Source organism: Mugil cephalus, chromosome 18, assembly GCF_022458985.1.
Source record: "Mugil cephalus isolate CIBA_MC_2020 chromosome 18, CIBA_Mcephalus_1.1, whole genome shotgun sequence".
NCBI classification, from domain to species: Eukaryota; Metazoa; Chordata; class Actinopteri; order Mugiliformes; family Mugilidae; genus Mugil; species Mugil cephalus.
The window spans coordinates 15,487,281-15,513,192 of record NC_061787.1 but is presented as its reverse complement, the minus strand read 5'-3'; the positions used below and the strand labels follow the sequence as shown (position 1 = coordinate 15,513,192).

The 25,912-nt window shown below is 43.1% G+C and overlaps 1 protein-coding gene across 1 annotated transcript in view; it reads left to right on the top strand.

The window, feature by feature from the left end:
• The first annotated feature begins 464 nt into the window (after positions 1 to 464).
• The window catches only part of zfhx4 (zinc finger homeobox 4), a 152,533-nt gene continuing 127,085 nt past the window's right edge, over positions 465 to 25,912 (top strand). Inside the window, exon 1 of the mRNA XM_047568338.1 lies at positions 465 to 524. The gene's annotated coding sequence lies outside the window, so the exon portion shown is untranslated. The remainder of the gene's footprint in view (positions 525 to 25,912) is intronic.

Genomic DNA, 25,912 nt, shown 5'->3' with positions numbered 1-25,912 from the left:
GTGGAGTATACGGACAGCAATGCCAGGTTCAAGGATACAGACAGAGACGACGCGGACACCTAAAACAACACTGAATACGAGAACGCTGCCTTTCATTGTTTCATACATGTCGTGTGCAGAAAGTGGCAAAACATTCGAAACAATAATAAGTGGTAATCTCCAAAGCCCATTGTGATTTTATAACGACGGTTTGAAGGTTCAAACTTTGTTCTTTTGTAGATTTTGTGGCTCTAAAAGCAAACAAATAAGATGTTAAATCAAACTCTAGCCAGAAATTGTCATCAAAGATATTAATAACAGCCAATAATAAACTCTCCTGCTTTTTACTGGGAGAGATGGATTGAGCATTGTTGTATTGTAATATCAAGAGGCCGTTTTTTTTTTTGTTGTTTGTTTTTTAATAAAAAGGATTTGGATATGTTTTTATTCTTTATCGATTTACTGATCAGTTTTAAATGTTTCAGGGTGCTGCTTAGATGAGCTGCTCACTGGGATTGTTTTGAAACTTCCGTCACACCATCAAGGTAAGAAACAACTTTCACTAGACAGATCGTCTCCTGCCAGCTTCACGGGTACTCTGTGATTACTGCTCACAGAATTAATTGAAAAAGATTTTTTCGCCGACAGCAAATGGAAAGAGTTGCTTTATCATGCCAGACTTCTTTCATTTATTTTTTAATTCTCTGCATAAAACTCGGACTTACTACAAAACATAAGTTCCACCTCAGAATATCTTTAAATTCAACGTATTAATGTGGCATTTTTACTTGTAAAACATGTCCCTGTCGCCAGACAATATGACACCATTTTAACACTCTTTAATGCTTAAGGCTTTTTATGCGGTAGCGTTCATTTTACATTTTCAGAGGCGCACAATTCTTCTTGAAAATTGAATTTTCCAAACTGTATAATTGTGTTTTCAAAGCGCTTCATTTTCGAGTTCTCAAAGGAATATTCCAGATTAGACGGAAAGAACAGAAATATGTATTTTGTTCTGCTGAGTTTGAACTGACCTTGAATCCAGCTGAATTACATGCCATAGTTCTCCAACTGAAACCTCATTTTTTTCCATTTAAGAGCACTGCTAAGTCAGGCATGTCTACAATATTACACATACTGCGTTGGTAGAAACATTAATTAAGACGTTGCGTGCATCATTACGCCCCACCTGTCTCAGTTCGTCTAACATTAGGAAAACACGTAGCGGGTGTGTTTTCACTAAACATGTTAAGCTGTCTGCTGTGGTCACATCCTGTGACCGGTGTGCAAGAGGTATTTGCCCTCAGTTGTGTCTCCCAGGCAGAATTTACTCTCCAGGATCTTTTAAATCCTGCTAACTATGCAGGGATCCGAGACCCTGCTCACTACCACATGTAACCTGCAGCATGGGCTGAGCTTGTAGGGTTTAACACACACACCAAAAGCTGTTCTGCAAGGCTTCAAGTCAGGGGAATTCAGTTATGTGTTCATAGTGTTCTAGTTATAGTTCAAAATCTAAAAATAAGACACAAGCAGTTGAAAAATCTTAAAAAATGTAAAAAGAAGGCTGCAAAGTATGCTTCATTCATTATTCCTGGTGGATGATGTTTAGATTAATTTAATTGTTAGTGAAGATCTTAATTGAGTTTTGTTCAAATAAGATTCAGAGGCATTTAAAGCAAAATATATCCAAACTAAAGCTTAGAGTGTTTCATTTCAGCTCTACTTTCATCTTACCATCCACCTCCCTCTCCACCCCCTTTTTATTTAAACTACCAATCCCTCCTTGCTGCAAGGTTGCATCACCAAATCAGTTTTGCAACAGACGGACACCTGCACACCCAGACTAATGCGGACACATGATGAACACCCAGTCGCCTTTGCCATCTAAACACATATACATTTGAAGTACTCACACATATGACAAGTCTTGATTAATCAATTGGCTAAAACAAATTTTTACATCCCGGCTCCTCCGGGGGCGTTACCTCAGGCGCCGCGCGCTCTGCATAAATCATAAATCAGACCAATCCGATGATTGCAGCGGTGATAGCCCGTGCCTCCGCCAGGTCGAATGTTACATCCCTCCCCCCCTGAAATGCATAATAACGGTAATAATAATAATAATATGCATGTCAAGCCAAGCTCATAAATATCAGGCACAATCTCATTTGAGAGAGGGTGCACATGCATAAAAAAGCAACTCTCACAATGCGTAAGTGGGTGCGCTCCTGGTGTTTGTGTGCGTTTTACAGAAAAAGAGGGGGCAACAAATACATATTTCTCCCGACAGGAGCTGAGAGACCTACGTGTTTTGCTCATTTGTATGTGTGATTGTGTCCCTGTATGTTTGCGCGCGTCCTCCCATTGTGCATGAGTGATGACTCGAGGCAACTGTGACCCCTCGTATCACCTCTCCATGCATATAAAAGCAGCCTGCTGCTTTAATATCCTCGTTTAATGAGTAGCCGAGTGAAAGACCATTAACGTAATGACATCACACCGGCCATCTCATCCGCACTCGCCCTCGCCACACACACCAGCTCCGAGCGGTGACACTCTCCTTTTGCGCTAATAAACGATGAATTAGAAGTAGAGGTGAAATGTTTTTCAGTGTTACTCTTAAGTGACTGTAGGTATCTTTTCATTTCAATCCTAAGAGAATCTTTGTCATTGTTTGTCTGCATGTAATATCTTCAAGTGCTGTTGGTGTGTGTGTGTACGTTTGTGTGTAACTGGTGCAGAGTTGGGGGTTGCAGTTTCATCTTATTAATTCAAGGACAGTTCCTAATCATGCAGAGTGAATACATAGAGACATTACAGGAACATATGCATTAACCTCTTGAATATTTACGTCATGGGCGTACACGTACACAAACGTGGACACATGCACGCACGCTCGCTACACACAAGCAATTTGTAATATTGAATAGCTGACACAGTGAGATTTCATAATCTATTGACTGTGTCACGGCACAGTCATGCAAGGTGGTGGAGATATTGATAAACACAGTATTGGCCTGTCACCCGTGTTCTGTAATCTGAGCCGCTGCAACTTCGTGGGAACGGCAGATCCAAGGCCACTTCTGATGACATCATAGCACCCGCGGGGGCTGAGGACTCCCTCATGCAGGGCTTTTCTTTTTCTGCACGGCGTCACTGAACGGCCATCAGTTTACACACACGAAAGATTACGAAGAATATAATAGTTTTATTGTGTTTTCATACAGGAAAATGTCATTTTTCACTCAATGATTACACAACAATGTCATTAATAAATGTAACAGTTAAACAATACTACGTCATCACACAAACAACAAATACATACAGTATAAATTAATACCATACATGTTTGTTCAAAATCCCCACAACTGAGAGTTGATGTCATTCTGTAAAAAAAAAAAATAAATAAATAAAAAAAATAATGTGAAACATTAAACTCAATACTGCATGGTCAACAGTTTATAATCCTCGCCGAGCTAATACAGCTGATGTACTATACCTGACGACGCAATTCCCACATGTCGGTAATTATCGCGGAAAAAAAAAAAAAAAAAAAAAAAAACGCCCAAGATCAACATCCCACCACGCGTTCACACACCATCCATATCATTTTTGTCCCTCCAATTAGAATTTTTAATATCCTGGTGGCCGTTAATGGAGATTAATGGCCAATCGCCATGGTGAATTCCAATGTCATCTATTATCATTCCAGCCTTGGTCCCAGTCCGCTCTAATTACATCCTCAAAATGCCCTCTGCTACCACAACCCCCAGCATCCAAAGATCGATCAATAATTTTAATTTTCGGATGCCCCCCCGCCCCCACCCCCCCCTCTCGCTCCAATCCCTACCCCTCGTCCTGTGCTTTTTGCTCCTTTTCTTCCTTCGCCGTGCGTGTCGATTTGTTTCCAAAGAAAATCAAATGCCGCAGAACGAAGCCTGATGGGGGGAATTATTTACCCATCTCGTCTTTAGCTCCCTTTGATTCCTTCGTTTGTTTGTCCGTTTGTTGGGTCGCTCGTCCCCCTTGTTTCCCCTCTTGTGTCTGCTGTGTCTTTCCTCCCTCGCCCTCTCTCTGTCTGGCGCTTTGGGGGCGCTTTCCTCCCTTTCCCCCCTTCTTGTCACGTAATTAGCATGCAGATATGCATCGCCTTATTCGCAAGTCAAATCGCCTCCCTGTTTCCCTCTCCCTCTCCCTCTCTCTCTCTCTCTCTCTCTGCGCCTCCGCTCAATTTTGGGGCGCTGATTGTTCTTATTCAAATGGGGTGTTTGATTTGGGTAACCCCCTCCTCCTTCTTCGTCCAGTCAACCCAAACACAGACATAGGAACCCACACAGTGTATAATAACATTTCTCTTTATCTGCAGACCACAGGGCTTTTCCCTCTCTCCTCCTATATCCTACCCTGTTGACAAACATGCAAAACAAGTGAAACACAAAATTAACCCCCCTTTTTAATCTTGTGGTCATTTCAAGACACCTTAGATGTACTACAGTCTGTCTGAGCCCCTTTATTTCTCTATGGTCTGTGTAGCCTGCTAGCATGTTATTCAGCATGCCCCCATGCCATGTTTCACACGATGCATGCTTTTGTTTTTGCCATGGAGACCTCGTACTTTGTTGGAACATATTCACGCAGACAAGAATATAGTATGTGCTTTACCCCCCCTCTCAAAAACAACACCACAGTGAGTGAATTTCTCTCCCTCCCTACCTCTCTCTCTCTTTCTCACGCACACACAGCACGCCTGCTGGTGCTGGAAGATGTTTGCTCAGCACATTTCAATATGAACATCATAATACTCTATTCAGCTGCCATCCGTTTCCTTGTCATAAACCAACAAGAGCCAGCAGTTTGTATTTCCGAACGCTGCGAGACGCAAAAATAGAAAAAAATCACAATCATTTTCCACTGAAACTGAAATGTCATTACGCAAAAAAAAAGATTAAGATTGGTTGGAATCTATTTTTGATGGCCATAATATATATATTTATATATATGCGAGGACAGTCAATATTTGACCTTTGCCATGTTGCATAAATGGAGGTCAGATTGGAGGCCAGACCTCTGTCTTTCCCCTCATTTCGCTTTAGGCTCTCATACATACTTGAATATCTCACCCCATGCATACGGCGATATTGACACATTATTATCACCATTCCTGCACTGATGAAAGAGAGGTTCACTGGCCCCAATGAAGCTGATATGGCAATAAAAAAAAATAAAAAAAAATTAAAATAAATTGCTGTGGTCCAGTTGGGGAATAGTGCGTCCGCCTCACATGTGATCCCAACACATAAACACGCAGGCAGCAACAAGTGTCAGAGCAGATTGCAGGGGGAGGTTTCTCTGTGGAGTCATGTCTTGGTGTTGTTGGCACCAGGCCAGCCTTCGCCGTCTGTCTCCTCTCCCCCTTTCCCTGTCTCTCCTCCTCCTCCAAGCCAATCTGCTCTACATTTGCCATCATTACGTGCCTGCCATTCTTATGGCATATCAGAGGCAGACGCCAGGCGCCCTTTACCCCTCTCTCTCCTCCTCCACCTCCTCCTCCTCACGCCCCTCTCTTCACGCCCCTATTTCCGCGCCCACTTTGCCAGTTCTCTAAAGGGTCCAGGTGGCATCTTGCCCTGCTCTCCTCTCGGAGTCAGGACAGAAGACAAAGAAGCGCGGCGAGTAAAACCAAAAAAAAAAAAAAAGAAAAAAAAAAAAGAAAGGCTTGAAAATTAGGATATACTCCCTTCCACATCCTGCTTGGAGCCTGCTGTGCTTCCTGTGCCCACGGGCTGGTCGTGGGTTGTTGTTGTTGTTGTTGTTGTTGATGATGATTTCCATACTTCTCCTTCCACTGGATGGCTGGTGCTGTTTGAGCAATGAGGCTTAGAAGTACAGCCTCTTCAAACCCTGGAACTTCCCTGGCTTTGGTGCTATTGACGGGACCCTGGTACGTCTCAGATGCCCACACACTTGCACACACGTACACACACACACACACGCGCACACATAGACACGCAGGTAGATGCTGCAGAGTGTTTCTCTCAGAGCTCCCTGCCACCTCGTCTGCCTGCTGCCTCGAAAGAACTGGGAATACAATGGGATCTACCAGAGACTCACTCACACGTACACACAGACACACGCCGGATTTAATACGCACGTGCACTCACCGGTCGTTTGAGGCTGCAGGAAAGTGAATAATCAATTAAGTATTGATTTCTTGTAAGATTTTGTAAATTTCAAAGGCAAAGACAAAGAGGATAGCTTAAGGAGAGTCGCCGCGAGCGAGAGGAGCCGCAAATTAGCCAATAAACACAGACAGTGGAATAAACGAAGGTGAACGAACGAAGCGCTCGTCACTGCAATATGCGCCTGTTTTTGTTTTTTTTCTCCTCCATTGTTTCTGCGTGCCTCTCCAGATGAATTAATGCTGAGCGCGACAATGGTTTTCTGTTGCGACGAAGAGATGGCGAATGGGCGAACAAGGGTTAAAAGCGAAAGCTGCAGGAGGAGAGAGAGTGACTGGAGGACTTGGTAATTAGGCAGCCTGCAACACACACCTCATCATCATGGGGAATATGCAAATGAACCGGCTGGCTCTTTTCTTTTTGTCATGGATCAGAAGGCAAGAGCTGCAGAGAGGAATTAAGAGTTATTATTCTACCCAAGGAGAGGCTGATATATGCAAACGAGAGAGAGAGGAGGGGGAGGAGGAGGAGGAGAGCAAAGAACACTCTGTAACCACAGAGATATGCATTGGAGTCCACTGCAAAGGAGAGTTAAATATAATCACACAAATACCCCCTTATTCTGCCTCACACCGTGGAAGATTCGTCTGCATTTGCGCTGGAAATAGCGAAACAGAAAACGACTATAAGACATGCACCTTTATTCCCTATTATGCCTATCTGTGCATATTGATAGGCTGCTTCGTGGATGATAATTACCTTTTGGAATATCGAATCGCGAAACGAGCCTCGGAATGAAGGAACAAGAAGAAAGGACAGGAAAAAAGAGAAAAAAGAGCGGAGGTATGCAAAGGCGCTAATGATATTCAGAGCGCTGACTGTGTGTCATCTGCATGATGACAACGGCCAATTATAATGAACCATTGGCTCTCTGCCACAGATAAGTAGGAGAGAGAAGGATATGGCTGAAGAGGAGGGGTAAGCGAAAAGAACTTCCCCGTCCCTTTCTTCTTAATTTGCCGGTGATATTTGCAGATTCTGCGTCATGTGGATTTACAGTAACGCAGTAATGATGCAAGTTGAAAAAAAAAGAAAAAAAAAAGACAACCTTTCTTCGCATTGTCCCTTAAATGGAATAAAGGCCAGAGAAGATTAGAGTATTCCTCCATGTAGGATTTATGGCTGCTTGGGGTGGTATTCCTTCGCCACGTTGCTCAACTAGGCTTTGGTTCTGTTGGCACTCGCTCCCGTACCAACCACCGCTCTGACGAACCAAAGACTCTGTTGGAAAACACATATATACACACAAGAATATGCACACACGGCGGCATCATTCGCAATGCCGCCCTCTCCCCTTCCTCATCACACTACAAAATGCCTTCCTCTCACCGTTTTGCATATTCGCATGCCGCCCCGCCTGCCACAAAGGACTAAACAGCGTTATGCAAAACAGCCTGGTATCCCCACTTACATAGAAATGAGATGGAACAGTGTGAGAAAGAGGGGGCGGGAGGCGGGAGCCGAGCGGGGGGTACAACACGATGGGGGGGTGAAAGAAGGAAGGAAGACGGGATGGTGGGGGGGAGGTGGAGGGCCACGGGGGAGCTTGTTGGCACTAAAAAGGGGCACGTGCGGTGATACCACTCCTACTGCGTGATGACAGAAAGAGGCGGGCGTGGGAAAAACGGAGCAGGGGAGGGGGGTTTTGTAAAGGAGGGGAGATGAGGGGAAAAAAGTGGGGGGAGGGGGGGGGACTCGGGCATGTTGGCACTAAGAGGGGGCACGTGTTGCCGCGGGAGGTGGGGCGACATGGGTGGGCGCCGTGCGGTGGGAGGCGCGGGGAAACGGGGGGTTAGGCAGGGGGCGCGGCAGGGGGTGGCACTAAACACAGATGAGCGTCTGAAGGAGGAAGGATATTCAGATTGAGGGGCCACCTGCATTAAGGAGAAATGTCATACCATTAAAACACAAGACACGGCGCGCGGAGAGAGCCACCCCGCACACAGACACACACCCCTTATCAGATCTCAGGGGAATATGCCAGGGGGCGTGGCCGCCGTAGCCTGTGACGGAGCACGGCAACTTCGACAGGAAATACCCACGTGTGCTTCCACAGACCTGCAGGGGTGCCAGTGATGTGTGTGCGCGCGCAGTCGTTCACGTACACACTCGCGCCTCTTGTGGCTACGCAGATGCACGAGGACGCTCGGGCTTCAGTGGAGACCTGGCACGAAGCCAGGGACGTACACATGGCGCGTGCCTGGTGGTGCATATGCATGAAAACGCCAAAGCGCACATGCTTGCACAGAGCCTTTTGATAAACTGATTTCTGTGAACAAAAGAGGATTTCGCTCTCTCGTCTGTGATATCTTATTGTGGTACAGTGTTCTGTGGTTGGACCTTGGGCTTTCAGACACTATTCAAGCCCTGATCGCAACTTAGCACAGTCTGTGTGCTGACGTGCAAAAAGTTTTCGTTACGCTTGTATGTGCAGCAGTGTTTATATATATTTGACACAATTTAATTTATGTTGTATGCTTTTCTAAATAACATATATGCATATATTTTTTACTTTTTTAAATATTTTGTACCTTGTTTTGACATGTTTATTGTTTAATTAGTTATTTTCTATTTGTTGTCATTGTGATAATAAAGTGTATTACTCCATTGTTAAAAAGATTCTGAAGATCACCCTCAGATGCTCTTTGTGTTTATCAGTATAACTTTACTTGTCAACTCACTCTCCTTGATGATGCTTTTTATAGTTCAGCTTGTGCAGACAATTTAATGAAGCCGTTGGAAAACATGTGAAATAATAAGAAGTAATTAGTTAGAAATTTGCCAAAGCACGCTCGTCTGAAACACTGTATGATGGACCGTCACCACGCACAGTAGATGTTGTCTCTTTCAGGTCAACACCAGCTCGGCTGCGAGCTGAACCTTGACCTTGGCGACAAAAAAAAAAAACGCCAAATTGTTTTGACTCCAGTCAGGAGTTCACGTTCGCCGTCTTAAAGTCATCCAGTGGCAAGTCGATTTGATTATTTTCACATTCACTTCAGGTTTAAGAGCGATACTAGTTTCACATGTCCTCCTTGAGATGCAAGCCTATAGCTTTTAGGCTCGCTAAGTGAATCATCAGTGGCACTATCAAATTACCCTCAACAGAGACCAAAGGTTACTTAAAGGCCTTTTAGTCATCCACGCTGGCATGCCAGCTAATTTACAGCAGACTCATTAGACCAGCATTAAACACAATTTCCTGCCGACAAATTTCATTTGGTGGAATAATCATTACCATGGCAATAATAAACAAGCTTATACAGTAGTGGCTAATGGCAATTTGAGTAACCTAATGTCGTTAACAAACCCCAGAAATGGCAACAGCGGGTTGAACGGCCATGATCAAAGCTGTTTTTAAGATAGATGTTGACATGATGCCTGTTAATATTACTTTGGAGTTTTTATTCCTTTCTGTTTTCTTTCTCTTTTTCTTTCTTAAGCTTTGTCTTGGGCCTGGACAATGACAGTGGAAATATAATGTTTCATAACTGTCAGTGCACGGGGTTGTGTGCAGCCTGGGGTTACTGTGCCGAACAATAAACCATAATTTGATAGATGAGAAATTACAGCGGTCCATCTACTGTGCAGGGCCCTCACCCCGGGCAACGCAATACCGCTTCAGATGATGTGTCACATTTCTCCTGGAAAGGGAGAAAAATGAAATTATTCTTTTATACTTTTGTTAATAATGTCTGAGTCTGTTTTGAATGTAGCATCCATGTTTTGTTTTATGTAGATGAACAAATACGTGGATATGAGCTCTTTCATCTGCGTTGCCAATTATTAAAGGCCCCTCTCTTCTCCGCCGCTCCGCACTTTGCAGGTGCAAGGAGGAATAATTCGTTCCGAGTTCACGTGGTGCATATGTTGTCGAGTACGCCGATGATTTATGTTTAATAGTCACTAAACACATACCTCCTCCTCCTCCTCCTCTCTCCCACATGTGGAGAATCACTGTTGATGGGAGATATGCATCATAGGCAGCTAGTCCACCTCTGTACGCCGATGCATTTACCATTAGAGAATGTATATCTCTTTGTGTGTGGCATGGATTTGCTGTGGAGCAGGTTGAAAATTATGTGTTTTCTGTGACATTGTGGCTGAGAACTACTCAGACCAACCATTAGTACCCCTGGAGCATGCTCCAGTGCTATATCATTTGTGTCAAGCGTACGGGACTGATTTGACTTGGTCCCGTGGCGAGTGATTGACAGCCATGTGAATAAACATAATGGTTGCGATCCTCCTGGAAACTAGCGCTTAAGTGTAAATTAGCGGGCAGCGCTAATAGCATGCATAAGAGGGAATGTCTTAAGTGCAAGAATATAACTGGAAACGTACTGCTCCGCGCCGAGGCAAGTTTGCTGGGTGATGAGCAGCCATTTATCATCACTGTTGTGTAAGTTGTTGCTTTGTGATTTCAGCAATAAAGTCACTGCAAGGCCTGTGTTAACATTTATTGTCCACACATCTTACAAGACTGAAATCCATTCAAATCTAAGCCTTGAGTAGAGTCTTTTACTGTCGGATTACACTAGAATGAACACACACACATATATATGTGTATGTATATATATATATATATATCCTCCTTTGTTCTCCCATATTGTATGTCCTGTCAAACAACAGTGGTGTTGAAGTCAGTGAAGGAAACATTTTGTCCCTGTTTTTTGAAGCCGCTGAAGCTCACATCCTCAAAAGGTGGTGATGTCATGTGAAATGAATGGCTTTTATTCTTCAGTAATTTTACGATCTTGGCACGAAACCTTATATCCTACCCCATTCCTATTAAGGAACACCCTGCAACCCCCCCTCCCTCGCACCCCCGATCCTTTTTAACAAGAGCGATCTGATAGATGTTCAGATGTTCAGAAATATGTTTTTTTTTACCCCTTTGTTCTGGTCAGTGGGCTCATGCAATGTTTATTAGATTAAAAATCAGTCACTGCAACGAGAGAAAAAGTTGGAAAAAAAAAATGCAAAACACAAAAGCGAAGCCTATGACAGTCACTGGCAGCGCTTTTTTCTGCTGGTCTTTTTTTATTACAAATTGAGACCAAATCACTGTGGAAGGCACCAGAGAGCAGGGGGCAGGGGGTAGATTTGTCTGTGATTTAAAGCAGCAGTATGTAGTACAGCATTTATGATCAGCACTGTGTCTGTGTCTGACAATTAACGTGACTCCAGTGGGTTTTATGGCCGGATTCAAACGGGAGACTGCGTTTCATAGTGATGATAGAAGACAGAGTGGACATAAATAAGGGATATACATATGTGGAATCCATAAAGGGTTACCAAATGGTTTATATGGGAAAGGGAAGTTTGGGTGGAAGAGTTCATCCTCCACATCTGAATTGTCACAGCAGCTTTTACGACGTACAGCGTAGCGGGGGTTGGCAATTCTCTTTTGCTCCACATATGACTGGATTGTTCCAACATCTGAATATGACGTAACCACTCTTTTAACCATTCTACTCTATTACACTGGATGTATCTAATCAGGCCAGATATATTTGTGTGTATTATTCATGAAGGTGTTAAACCAGTTGAGGGATTTATTTTATTGTCTGCGATAACCTTTGGTTGTTTGTTGCAGCTATTATCCCATAAAACGTGTGCAATTATTTGATTGCTTTTTTTTTTCTTCTTTGAGTAAAGCCCTCATTTACTGCCAGTCTAAATATTTAACCATCTTTGAGCATGGGTTTCCCATTATTCTTTAGCATGAAATCCTTACGATAACTGTAATATAACTGTAAGCAAGTGACCCAATGCAAACTACCGTGCATGTACATATTTTGTGTGTCTGTTTAATTCACGTACGTCTTTAGTTTGCTCACACAACTGCAACGTGAAACAAACCCAAACAGCGTAAGTTTCTTTTAAAACACTGGTTCAGTTTTACAAATCCTCTGCCTTTCCTGCCTCAACTATTACCACAACTTCTTTACTGCATCACAACTATCACTGTTACACAGTTTGTATGAATACTAACTAATGCGTATGTCACTCGTCAGTCAACTCTTTTTTTACATTCAAGGCTTTTGACCGAACCCAGAAAACAACCACAAACTCTTTACTCTCAATCAAACATAAGTTTGCGGCAATTAAATGCAGCTACCACCACAAGCTAATGCATTTGTGTAAATTAGGGCAGGACTGACCACAGAGGCGTCCCTGAAGTAAAACGTCTTGTGCCTGTATTAGTGATTGCTGTTATAGCAAAAAAACAAACAAACAAGAAAACCAAAGATAATCCTAATACTGATTTATATTTGTGTCACTTCTCTGTGAGTCAAAGGGTTGGGTACAGTAGATAATGTGTTGAACAATCAACACCACAGCTCTCCATCTCTCTCTCTCTCTTCTCTCTCAACCATCAGCTGCATCATCCACCTTTCATCAGGCCACACCATTGATCCTCCACCCGGCAGGGGGTCCTTTCAGTATGCAGCCTAATGTTCTCATTATGTGTCCTCCATGCTCCCTTTGCTGATGACTGGCTGATTACCATCTCATTAAGAGACATGGCCAGGCAGGGGAGAGAAGGACCTGTCACAGTTTAAGGAGCTCATCAGACGACAGAAATAATACATGCCGGAGACTTTTCTTCATGTCTAATGATACCTGAAGGAAAATGATTTCTTTGGCCGAGAAAATGGGAAGGAAGGTCTTCCACTGTGGAATATGAGTGGCAGATATTGGTGATGTAACCTTTTGTTACAGAAGCTGATTAAGAGATTTAGGTTGTGGGCTTTGAACTTGGATTCATTCTTGATGTAAACACGTCGAGGAGTAGTGGCATTTTTTATGAACCGGATGCTTTTACTGCACAATCAAACTCTAACAACAACATATTATATTTATATTGTTATTATCATAGTATTTTACATATTATATTGTCTGTTTTACCAAACAATATTCTGGTTAATGATGTACCTTGATTCAGCGAGTCTCTTTGAAGAGTCAGATTTTTTTTTTTTTTTTTTTTTTTTTTAAATCTAGGTATGTGCTGGTCTATCTTTATTCCAGCATTCATGTGTGTTGAGTTGAAGGGGTGGTGGTGGTGGTGGTGGTGTTGGTTGGGGAAAGGTGGTGGTGGGGGGGGGCTGAAAATCCCAAGGTAATCTGAGGCACAAAGGCAATGTCATTATAGACATGGGAGGACATTATTCTAAAATGGCAAGTGATGCAGTGCTGAGACAGTAGATAAGGTGAAGAGAAAACGTGGAGGAGAGAGGAGAGGAGAGAGTGAACGCTTGAATTTGTCATGGACCGATAAAAACAGGCCAGGCTGGAGGATGCCACGATAGAGGTTTTGTTTTTTTTTTCTTCCCCCCCTCTCTCTCTTTCTCTCCCCCTCTCTGTTCTATTCTTCCATCCTTCCCGCTCGCTCCGACTATACCCTCCTCACTCCCTTTTTGAGGTTTATCTGACATACGATGAATGCAGCAATTTTATCTGAATAGACAAAGCAGCGGTGACACGCAGCTTCACTCTGACGATTGACCTTGAAGGAGACGAAAGGAAGGAAGGAAAGAGGGAGGAGGGAAGGAAGAAAAGGGAAAAACGGCAATGGCCATCACGGCCTGTTTGTTGCAATTCTCTCTGAACTGTTTGTGTAGCCATTTTCTAAACACCTATTTCTACATTCAGCGTAACAGTGAAAAACACGTGAATTCCTAGGATGTATTTAAATGAAGCCGGGGCAACCATGAAGGCAAATACTGTAATAGAAAAGCAGAGATTAAATAAATAAATGACATGTAAAATGTGTCTAGTTTATAGCTTTGTGCTGTATTTTTCCTTTTGCAGCATGATCCAAAAGGCATTTTAACAGGCACCAAACCACCAAAACCGACCTGGGAACTTGAATGTTGCTCATCTTTCTACACGCAGACCTCAGCGTCATACCCAGCTTTAGTCAGACTCGGTTTTTATCAACTGAAGAAAACAAAAGCGCCCTCACTTTTAATATCCCCACCGCGCTAACGCCGTCTCCGCCGACACGTGCCAGCAACAGACGGCTGCAACAAGTTCGCGCTTGTCCTTGGAGAGCGCTGAAAGTCATCCTGTGAAATAGACGATGTCAAAGTAGGCGAACGAGGTTATTGGATGCACACCATGAACTCGGCTGCAAAATTGTCTTTCTCAAATGAAACCAAAATATCTAACTGACTCGTGTGGATTCTGCTTCCAGTTGCCTCAGTGGTCAAAATAGGCTGGTTTTCTTTTCATTAGTTGACTCAGTCAAACCCATGTGACAAATTATTGATTTATAGTTTATGCAATGAGTGTAAGACAACGCCGACAGACTTAATAGTTTCATTTTCCCTAATGAAAACTTGCGTCTTTCTCCCGCTGATAGCACTCTGTGATTGCTGATGACATTTCTTCACTCCCATCACTCATACTTTCAGTAAATCTATCTGCTGCCAATATGCACTAATGAATTAGTCGATTAGTGGCTCATTGGCTCGCAGCCAAACTTTTAACGCCGTCGACCACAGTGCAAGAAATACACAGCGCATTTGTTAATACCACAAGTAATTTGTACCACTTCATATATTTCTTTGTTTGTTCTTAGTTGCGCTAACACGCGGGAAGGATGATTTACCGACAATGCCTCGTTTCAAGAATACGACGAAACACAGAAGAAGATTGCGGACGGGTGAACGCGTGCAGCATCAGCCTTTACAACCTCCGAGGTCTTTTAACCCAAAGTAGCAGCTGCCTGATGTCACCTGGAGTGCGAGCGTTGAGCTTAACACGCTTTGGCACACCTTGTAGTCTAGGGCTGCACATTGAAGTGGAACAGGGTTATATGTGGCCCACAGCTGGCGTCTTCACTTGCCGGGACATTACCTGCAGCGCAGCGGCGAGTTCTGACCGAGTCAATTAAGAGATGTGTTCTGACGTCGCTGCACAGACATCGGGTTTTGTCTCAGAAACTACGTGAAAGACATGCGGAGAATGTCATTTTAACTCTCAGTAATTCTCGGCGTCACTGAGCTCTAACAGGAAACAAGTCATTTCATTAATCGGGTTAGAGATCAAATATTATTTCAATACCAGGATGGAACCCAAAGATATACGACCCTTAAACATTCAGTAAAACTCAACAAACTAACTGATTCATTTATTTAGATAAGAGAGGTTTCACCAAAAACTTTCTTAGAAATGTAATAATTATTCGACAGTTGCTTCAAATAGAAGTTGCTCTGCAACAACTTTTTAACGACTTGAACATCAAGGAAACATTTTAAAAGGGAAGTAATTGACTAAAAACTGACTGCACAAGTCTGCACGTTTTCATTCGCTTCTTTGAGAGGGGTTTCTTTGTCAGCTTTCTTCAGAAACTCGTATAAAAAAAAAATACAAAAAAAAGACACAACTGGAGAATCAGTGAAGAAAGCCCATTTGTTGTCTTTATGCATTTAATTAAGTCCAGAAGACTACCCACAAAGCTCTTGGAGAAAACACAAACAATTCAATTATTAAATTTCTTTGAACTGACTTTAAAATTAAGATAATAAAAAAAGAGTACCTTGCCCTTCGCAGTACGGGCACGGACGCACAAAATCAAAACTACAATAGTGTGGTGAGATTCTTTTAAATGGCAGCAGCTTGTTTAATGTTTTCAGTAAGTTTTCAATAAGTTTTTACTTGTAAAACGTTAAAATCAGTCGAAATATTTCTTTGTGAAAGCATTATTTTTTTTGTGTATGTGTGTTTGCAGTGAACTGAGGAGGTAGTTCTTGCTATGCCCTTTCCTAAGCATTTGTTTTGATCAATCGAGCCCTGGCAGTTCACTACTTAAAAACTAGTGTACACCTTGGTAAAGTCTTATTTGTGTTAAGAATGACGAGAAATTGACCAACAGTGAATCCCTGGCTTTTTTGAGTATATATATATATGTATATATATAGATATATAGATAGATATATAGATAGATATAGATATATATATAGATATATAGATAGATATAGATATATAGATATATATATATAGATATATATATATAGATATATATAGATATATAGATATATATAGATATATAGATATATATATAGATATATATATATGTATGTATTTTGACTGTGTGTCTCATGCATCTGCCATCAGTGTTCAAACAGAAACAAAGGAGTGTGTAGGAAAATCAGTGGTACATTTGCCACCATGAGCTGAAACATAAATCCCGGCTAAAACGTTATTTTACCCTTTAAGGACAAAAAACATGTTCTATACTATTAAAAGATTTAAGCCTAACTTTACCTTTGGTTGATTAGGTGGCATTCTCGTCATAGAGTTTCCAGAAATGTTCAGTCTGAAGTAATATTCACTCTCCGGTGAGCCCTTCTGCAACACACACACAAGTATGCATTAGCGCTTCCTCTGCCAGCGCAGTCGGAGGTTGAGTCCCATGCTGTTTACTTAATTTTGCCAAGTCCTCCACTGATGACACACATGCGAGCGAGGAGTCACACATGTTCACAGTTAAAATGTCACCTTTCGGGTGGTTTGGACCTCGGATCATTGAGAAAATGTCACTTATTTCCTCTTTGCTTCATGCACCTTCGAATTTATTCTTTTGAAGAGGAAAGTCGGCAGCGGATGCGGAGTGACACATCTCTTAGTCCAAGTGTAAACTTTTAAAGTGTAGCCTTTTCCCCTCAATCTCATGCTACATCAAATATCTTGTTGCATTAACATCTGAGGATCCCAGTGAGACGGGTCCTTAGCACGTTCTCAGACATGCGTGAATTTATCTTTTGGACAGCTTCAAAAAAAAAAAAAAAAGTCACAAAAATGGTGACAGATGTTTGTGTTATAATAGAATATGTATTCTTTGCCGAGCGTACGATTAAATAGAATTAACATCAAGCAGTGACCCTCGTTTGAGACAACATCCTGTTCCACTAATTGACCTGTCAAATGTGATGTTGAGAATGTCACTGGACCTTGTTTGTAGCAGGTGTGTGACTCTGTCCAGACAGTGATCTTTTAATCTGCTAATGTGAAGGGAAGAATAGTCCCACATCTGGAAGTTTTACTACTCTGTAATTGCAGATCTTTAGTGAGCAGCCCCCTGAGCCTCGGAGAAAAAGAATGACCTGCATTCAGCTCCGCACGCAGACAGACACGATAACATTTAGAGGGGATGAAATTTGTGTTAATTTCGGACGACTTGCCTTTTCCAAACCAATTTGAGTTTCGCTCTGTTTGTTGACGTTGCTTTTAATGTGACGACTGTGACATGCATTTCCACAACAGATGGATTAATGTTTTTCTTTTCTCTGCGTATTTTTTTCTTATTCCTTTCCTTTTTTCTCTCTCTCTCTCTCTTTCTCTGTTTCTCTTGCTTGCAGGATTTCATCTAGACAGGTGCTTCCTGTCCGGGCTTTGACGTAAAATTAAACACAAGTCCAGATGTGAAGTGTGTGCGTCCGCGAGTGTGTGCGTGTGAGTGTCTAAGGCAGGACGGAGGGAAAAGGCATGTTTCTGGTGCACAACCTGGTCATTTCGCCACAGTTGAAAGACGAAGGAATGAAAAGAAATAAAATAAGGCAGACAGAAGAAGAGAGAGTAATAAAGACTGTGGCCATGAAAGTAAATTTGTGACGGATACAAAGGAAAAGTTAACTTTTCGTGAATCTCCTATTCTTTAAATTCAAGCGCACCTACTTATCATGCTCATTCCTTATTTTCTTTTATTCGTAAAATACAAAGAGGTAGCTTCCTTGAACCTCTATAGCAGGGGTGTCGATCTCGTTTTAGTCTGGGGGACACATACAACCCAATTTGTATGGGATCGGCAAATATAGGCCTTGGACTTCAGCCTATTTCTTTTTCGATCACTGTATCATTTTTTTTTTTGTGTGTGTGTGAGAAATATATGGTTGCAATTACGAATAATATGTTAAACTGTCCACACAAAAAGGTTGATTTTGATGACCTTTAGGTAACAACAACTCCAGACTTTTTCCTTTTGTTTTAGTGCGAAGAAAGACGAGTAAATAATGTTTGCATTTTGTGGACAAATTAGAAATATCAGTTATTTTCCTATTTTCTGGCTACGGGCCAGGTTAGGCCCTCTGGCGGTCCACTTTTGGCCCACGAGCCTTATGTTTGACACCTGACATCTATAGGAAGCATGGACGTTTAAGTCACGGTTCCACATATTTGTGTTTTTTTGCCCGCGTTCACAAAATGTTCACTGCTTTTATTTGATGTCAGCTCCAAGCTGATTCCAGGTTAATGGCACCACAATGCCGCTTTGAGACACAGATTAAATACATTCGTTTAGAAGACAGGCTCTTCCGTTCCTCTTCTGCTTTTCTTGTCCTTGTCCTGAATGGAGAGACACAAGGAGGGAAAGAGAGGGAGAAACGGAAAGGTCATGAGTGATGGATGCTTTGTGTGTGTCTGTCATTCCCAATTACTGAACTTTGCCTTTTAAAGCGTCGCTCAGATGCATTTCTCATTTCTGCCTTTCTGACTGATGAAGAGCAGGCTCTGACTGGGGGCACTGTGTGTTTTAAACGCCGCCTCACTAGTCATTCACTATTTACTTCAGATACAATACACTACTGCAGCAGGAGCAGTGGCGGCGGCTCGTGCTCGTGCTCCACAGCGTTCCTCCTCGACAACTTTTCTTGATTTGTGTTCATTCTCACGTTCCATTATCAAGTGTACAGTCTTCCCGGTGCTCAGGTCTGTTATGGTGCTAGAAGAGAAGAAAAAAACAGATTACGTGTCATATTTATTTTATTTTATTTTTTTAAAGAAGTGTTCAAAGCTCCAAAACATCAGTCTTTGTGGTGTTGTGGCTGGACCTTGATACAGTGCAGATGAATAAAGTACATACAATCAGTGTTTCCAGCACACAAAAACACGGACGACTCTTTTAAAGCTCATCAGAAACACACTTATTAATTCTTTGACACAAACTGACACAAATTTGGGTGTTTCATTTACTGGCTCTTAACAGGATATACACTGCTGAATTCATTTTAATATGACATTCATTTTTCCTGTAAATTTTCCTAGAGTGACTCCTTCCTACGCTCCCTCCCCTTATTGTCTGTGCACTTTCCACTTGATAAAAGCGTTTCAAATGCTTTCTGTGCCCTGTGGTTAACACATTGCGGCCTATACATCCACCTTGTGTCGTATAGTGTGTTATTTTTAACGGAAAAGAAAGAGCGGAGGGACAGGTGCTATGGCAGGCAGCTAGGTTAATCTCCTCTGTGCTCTGTCAGCCTCCTCGCAAAACTTTAAAAAGTGTCATGTTGGCTGGCTGTAACACTGTGACACTCCACAGACATAGGAAGAAGAGGTGGGAGAGAGGAAGGGAGGGAGGAGGCAGAGATTGAGACGGAGAACGAGGGATGGTGAAAGAGCGGTGGAAAGAGAAGTGTTGACAAAAAAAATAATAAAGAAAAAAATCCAAATATATAGCGCGCGCCAAAACAGCAGAAGCCTCCGACACCTCCCTCATTCTTGCCTCTTTTTTTTTTTTTTTTTTCCACCCACTGACTATATTAAAATCATTCCCTGTTAATACATCTATTTTCTGCTCGTGAAAACCTCCCTACGTGTCACGATAAAGGTGGAGGTGGTTTGTGAGGTCGGCCCGAGGAGAGCTTTACGAGACAAGCTTCGCTGATATATGGCTCACGGAGACTCCATTAAAACCCTGGACCTGCGCCATTTGGGAAAATGGAGGTCACTCATGCTAGGGTCACGTGACATCTATAAAATCAAACTTTTTCTTAATATCTGGTCATATATCACCGTTTTCTTCCTTTTTTTTTTGCCTTTTTCCCCACTAATGCTTGAATCTTAAACAATAGGTCCAGGGTCGAGGATGATCGTTTTTCAAGAGGTAGTAGCGGTGGGTGGGTGGGTGGGGGGGCTGCGGGGGCTGTGTTTGTGTGTATGTGCTCAGGGGGTTGGCAGAGCGAACAGGGTGATGCTCAGTTTTTGATAAATGTACCGTATCAGATCTGCAGAGGAGCATAAGGGGAACAATCTGCAGTCGGTAATCTCGGAAAAGACGAGAACAGGTGTGTAAAGGCATGGTCGGGAGTCGCTTTTTCTCCCCCTCTATCATCTCTCCTTCCCTCTCCTCCATCACTTTCTTTTCTGCTGTTTGTCATGCTCAGCTTCTCATTTCGTCTCTCTCTGCAGGCGACCTAATTAAAGTGACTTCACGCTTTCTCCCTCACTCACCTTACACGTATAATTGTCTCCGTCTCTTGCGCCTTTCTGTTTTTTTCCCCCCTCTCTCTTTCACACTCGTTGTTAGAAACCTTAAACTTGTCTTAAACTTATCCCCTTCTTTTTTACTCCGGCTCCTGTCTCCCTTCGTACCGGATGCTCTTAAAACCCGAGAAACATGTCATTTCCCATCTCTCCCTCCCTCTTCCTCTCTGGTTTTCCCTTCCCTTATCTTCATGTCTCTTTAAGCCAGAGTGTGTGTCCTGTCTGTCTACCGGTGCTCCCAGTTCCCTAGGGCAGCATTTCCAGGCTTCATTTGTTTGAGGGCTTTCTAATCTGGGGACTGGGACAACCTCAGTCCACCGTGCCCTCGTCAATCATCCCCGCAGAGGAGCAGAGAGGAGGTGAAGAAGGAGTGGAGAGGAGGAAGAAGACTGGAGGTGATGGCATGATTAGTTATCTGTCCTCGCTCTGCGCCCACCCGCCCCATCGCCACTGACTACGACTCCCTCCATCTTTCCCATCTCTCACTCACTCCTTCTACCTTTCTCCCTCCCTCCCTCCCTCCCTCCCTCACTCGCTGTCTCTCGATCTATCTCACCCTCTTATCTCTCTTCCCCTTCTCCTGCTGCATCATGAGCGCCAGCCTGTAGTGCCAGCCATCGCTCTGTCCGTCTGTCTATTTATCTGTCTGTCAGATTGTCTGACCCCAGCCCCGACGGTGGTCCCTTTTGTGTCTGCGGACAAATGAGGATGACCTTTTATTGTAAAACAGACACCTATGGGGAGGGATGAAACCGCCAGTGTTTAAATTAACAACAGAGAGAAAAGAGGGAGAGGGAGGCCGTTTCAAACAGAGAGACGGACTCGCAGAGATGGGGAGAGAGTGTAAAGTTTTTGAAGTTCCGATAATTATAGAACAGTGTTTGCGTCAAACTAGCATGGACACTGTTCAATAATAAAGTCCCCTACCTGGCCGGCAGCTATTGATGAACAGTGGTGGAACAGTGAGGAGCAGACCTCTTGAACGTGCCCCGGACCCATCAGTGTGGGTGCATGAATTATAAATGGCATTAACAGTGGAGGCCATAAGAGTAGACAGAGTATTATTGCACATGAAGGTCCATTCTGATTTTGATTATTTTTATTCCAGGGGGCTCACAAAAGGCCAGGAGACCGTTGGTGAATATTCTAAAAGGGCACAGGGCTGAGATGGGCTTGATGGCAGGCTTTGATTTCTGGCTAATAGCCACTTCAAACAGGCTGGGGTGGCTCTGAGACAGGGGAGGAAGATGACACCGAGGCTAAAGGACAGGAGGACGCGGGACGTACACAAAGAGAGGCCGAGCGGACCACGCCAACGGAAGACATCTTGTGTTTTACGGTTTCAGCATTTAGCTAACACTTATCATCATTACACTTCTTCACAAAATGAAAGCGATATTTCTGAAATTTTCACTTTGTACGCGTTTCCATTGAAAGATGTTTTGCATACAAGCTGTAACTCTCGTAAAGTCTCATCTTGCAATATCCCAGAATTCTCTTACGTTCTCGTCATGTGAGACTTGACTCTGAGGAAATGGACTTCACATGAACTGGTCACATGACTCCCTGCATCATGTCCAGTGACGTTGATCATGTGAAACTGTGGGAAAAGTGTTTCTATTGCACTTTTGCGAAAAACTGTTCCATAGATATGTCTGGAAAAAACACCTCATTGAGAGCGTAAAATGTTTAAGCAATATTTGAGAGTTTTTTTGAAACGTGAAAAAGTGTTTCCATTACCTTTTTTGTTATTGTAATATTTGGGTTTTGCACATTTCTAGGGTTAATGGAAACATGTGGCATACATGTTTGTCATTAAAACCTGTTTGGCTTCTGCTCAAACAGAGTTACATTTTTGATTTTGCTCAAATACTTTTAATATAGTACCCATGGAGACATGCTGTCAAGCTATACACACTTCCATTCACACCCAAGCAGCTGTAGGAACAGCTGTAGAAATGTTCTAGTTCCAAATAGGCAGGTTGCACTCTTACAATTTGTTCACCCGGATGAACACGGTGCGGTATGAATGTGTTCGACCATGCATGCGAACGCACAGGCAGGCTTTGTGAATTATAAACATGAAATCATGCAAACCATCCCGTTGCCTCTGCAGCCTGCGTGTCTGATCCGAAGGCTTCTGAACTTGAGACTATAGGCTGAATCCAATATAGCAAAATTAATCTACCCCACCGCAACAAACACCGCACACTTTTCATCAACACACACAATACACATACAAACCAATACGCGGTATAAATCTTCCTTAAGGCCCAGCTCCACCCCCTCTTCATCATAACTGCCTCTCATTCATTAGACACACAGACACACACCAGTATATACACTCACACACGCACGTACACACAGACTGGGTTCGCCACGCGACTGAGATAGCCCCCACTCTATATTCCCCACTCTCTCTCTTTTAATTACAAAGAATGGACTAGGGTAGGTCACACAAAACAAATCAATATCTCTAAAAGAAATATTCAAATGTGACCTAGAAAACAGAGCTTGTGCCCCCATTTTATCATTGATTTTTGACGCAAGGCGATTTAGTTTTCTTTCTTTTTTTGCTCGGTGCCAAACAGCACATAAATATTTACTCCAAAGATAAAGCACAAGTGCGAGAGAATGAATATTGAATTTGGAGGTAAGCATGTGTGCATGATCCAATATCCATCCAAAGAGAGGCTGTACATTGTCTCAGTCAGAAAGGCAATATAAATATAAGCATATTTGTTAGAGGCAGGGTCAATATCATAAGGTGGATATGGTTTGCGCCTCTGAGGCTGCTTAGAGAGATAGTTTGAAATCAATGGTGTGTCTGGCACCCAGCTCATTGTCTGATTACTGTTTTGTTTCTTACAGCTACCACATTAATTTATTTTATTTTTTCAGATTCAATCAAGGCAGAGTATCGTGCGCCTCTCGTACGCACAGTTTCATTAAAAACACTTCTTAACTGGTGAAGTTATCAGTTTATCCTGCTTTTACAAATAAACAAGGAAGGATTGCTGAGCCTGGGCACTATTTTTTATTTTTTTCCCATCGTGTGCTGCTTCACACATTGTCACCTGGGAGCTGCCCAGCGTAACCACATGGTCCTGGCGACAGAGTTTCACTGGGGCAGTTGAGTTAAATACTCATCCGGGGTTTTAAACCACCAGCCTCCCAGTGTCACGCTGCTTTTTTATCACGGTTTCGTAGTCGGACGTAACCACGACTGATAATTGTACATGGACAGATTACTTTATATATGTTGACAAAGCTGCACGCTCAGGTGTTTGTGATGGGTTTTACTCCTGGCTGGTCTCTCTTGGTGCCCCTGCTCAGGTGTTCTGGGCTCACGTATGTGTGAGTGTGTGTGTGTGTGTGTGTTGGGTCAGGTTTTATGTGTGTGTGCACAATTTTTCATGAGTTAGGAGATGAAGAGGATATAAGCCTGGATTAAGTTCAGAGGATGATTTTTATCCTTGTAGGGGGTCTCTAAATGGTTAGAGATGGATGCAAGGTGACCCTGCATGGACACACACACGCGCACGCACACACTCACACACACAGGATGGAAAGAAACATGCAATCATCACGCCTTCACAAATACATGCACATATAAACGCTTCCTCTCAAAGGCAGGACGCAGAGAGGAAAGAGTCCGGAGGAGACACGCAATCATTACGCGCGCGCACACAATATAACACACACACGGCCATGCAGGTGTGTCATGATCCACAAGCAGGGATTATATAGTGCTGATGTTAGAAGTGAAAGAAAAGAAGGCTCTGCCAAAGCTTACTCTTCATTGTCACGCCGATAACACTAACAGTATTGACAGTGGATAGAATCGCACCTTCAATAACTTCTACTTCCTTTTCTGCCTTTGTCCCCTTTCTTCTTTTCTTTTACGCTTTCTTTGAGCCTTCAACTTTTATGTATCTATTTAAGTTGCACTGAGCGCGTGTGAGAACGGCATACTGTGTGCTCTGCGGAGAACTAAGAATAAACATGGAAGCGCAATTAATTCAGAGGACTTCTCGCGGCGCGTGATTTCCTCTCGGCTCCTTTACCCTCACGTTCAGAGAAAGAGCAAAGGAGCCGGGAGAAATAAAAGAATAAGTGAAAAATAGAAAGTTTGCGGGTGCCCTCTGTTATTTCATTTCTTTCATTTACCACACACACAAGTGACAGCGGCTTTTGATGGAGAGGCAGATTATTGTTGGATTTCTCTTTGTTCTCTGCCATTAGAGCTCGAGATAAGCAGCGGACGAGCGAAATGGAATTGTCTCATTCAAATCTCCTCCTCCTCCTCCTCCACTTCCCTCTCCGCGACGTCCTCCTTTTCTTCTCGTCATCCCCCGCTCCTTTTTGCCTTCTCTTCCTCATCGTTTTCCGGCTCCGTGTCCGCGTCTGGAGCGCTGATCAGATTTGGCCCTTGGAAATGAGATTTCAAGGGACTCAGTTCATCCCACAATGTTTAGCATGACCTTTGCTTTGTTTCTGTCTTTTCCCCGTGTCTCTCCGTCTGTCTCATGACATTTCTGCGGCGTGCGCGGCGCCCGGGCGCCCGCGCTCGGGTCGGCACGCGTTCTCACACACATTACGTCCCTTTGTAGTGCGTTTGACGCAAACTCTCGGCGCACTTTATTAAGGATGAGAACGATGTGGGAACAGAACAATAAAAGAAACAGAGATGACAGAATGTGGATAAAACAAGCGACGTAGCTTAGGCTGGGTGTTTGCTTTTTTTGCGAGACTGGGGCCTTTGGGTCTTGACTCGGTCTCTGAGGTGGAAGTGTGGGTGGTCTGATCTAAAGAGCAGGTTCACACTCTGATTGTGTAATATTCTGACATATCGTTAAATAACAAACTATGGAAATAACTACACGCATGTGACTCTTCTCGTAGTATAAAGCTGCAGCATGTTGGGAAATTTAATCATTAATTCACTTCTTTTTTTTTTTTTTTCCATGGTCAGTTGCCCTTTGCCTCCATGTCATAAGTCTTTAGCGTTCCCTTTGCTTTTTTGTACCCTCCCTCTCTGTCTATGGCTTTGTTCAGTTGCTAAAATGAAGAGAAAAAAAAGTCTGTATCCTACCCCATCTCTGCTGCTTCACCTTGAAGAACAAGCCCCCTCCCTCCCCAGGATCCTTCCAAACAACTATTTCATTCAGGGATGGTAATCAGACAGACGGTCGCACACACACGCGCACACACAAACACACACGCTCACACACACAGTAATGGCAGTAAGTGATTAGGTTCACAGATGAGGGATCATTTTTGTCCATTTTCTGGGAAACGGTGATTGCTCCCAGCATTCATTAGCAAATCGCAGAGGTCAAATGATTCAGAGGCAGCGCTCGCTCTTTTAAAACCACCTTGCGCAGTCCAAGATGAATAAAATGAGACCGCAAATTAAT